We start from the raw sequence: 1,036 nt of genomic DNA, 5'->3' as shown, positions 1-1,036 counted from the left end.
CACACACACACACACCCCCTTTTAATCACACACCTACGAGGGTGCGGAGATCTTTAGCTGCCGAGGACGGTGACAAACCGTAGCTTTATCTCAGGGCTCGGAAGAAACCGTGAAGGTGAGCGCATGGGGAGGTGGGAGGTGAGAGCCGCCTCCGTGCCACTGGGCCCCCTCGGACAGGGCCGTTCCCTACCTGGCTGCATGCGGGAGCGCTTATTCCCCCCGGGCCGCCTTTGCATCCTCCCTCCTTCGCTGCATGCTTAGCTAGCGGGGGCTCGCACAAAGGGAAGGCACAACGAGGGCTGGCAGAGGAGCGACAGCTCCAGCTTTCTTCCCGGGTATGTGTGTGCTGGGAGGAGGGGGAGAGACTTTGAACCCGGGCTTAGAGGGAGCCGTTTAGCTTTTTATGATGTAACATCGCAGCGGACGGCCTTCCCATCTGCATGGAGAGGCGAAAGCCGCCCTTGGGGGGGGGGTTCCGATGCTATTTCTCTGTTTCCCTGAACCCGGCCGGGGGGCGCGGGGGGCCCGGAGGGGTGCGCGGGGGGCGAGAGGGACGGCGGGGTCACGTTTCTGGTTTTATTTCCGTAGCGGGATCCTTGAGTTAAAGACCACGGCTATGGGGAAAGTAATTATTAGCGCCTGAGAACTGCTCTGTGGTTTAGGTAGTTTCATGTTGTTGGGGCTCCACCTTTCTCTCTACAGCACGAAACTGCCTTAATTACTTCAGCTGATATCATCACCAGGTATGCTTGGTGCGAGGGTCCTTTGTGCCCGAAGAAATCTTAGCGCCGAAGTTATCTATAGGCGTCAAGTCCCAATGCCATTGTTCCCCATCTGCAACGGAGGCTCCTCTGATTCCTCAGATAAACACGGCAGCCGAGGGGGGAAGCTTGACAAGTTCTTCAAGGTTAGCTAGCTCCTAAGCGAGTCCCTGCCTGCTTGCGGGATTTTCATATCTCTCGTAGGCTGCATTCAAGGTCAGGTGCGTTTATGCATTCCGCTCGGCGTGGGTAGAGCTCGGGCGGAGGGATCGGAG

Source organism: Meleagris gallopavo, chromosome 6 (assembly GCF_000146605.3).
Source record: "Meleagris gallopavo isolate NT-WF06-2002-E0010 breed Aviagen turkey brand Nicholas breeding stock chromosome 6, Turkey_5.1, whole genome shotgun sequence".
Classification (NCBI taxonomy): Eukaryota; Metazoa; Chordata; class Aves; order Galliformes; family Phasianidae; genus Meleagris; species Meleagris gallopavo.
This window is presented reverse-complemented; position numbering follows the sequence as displayed.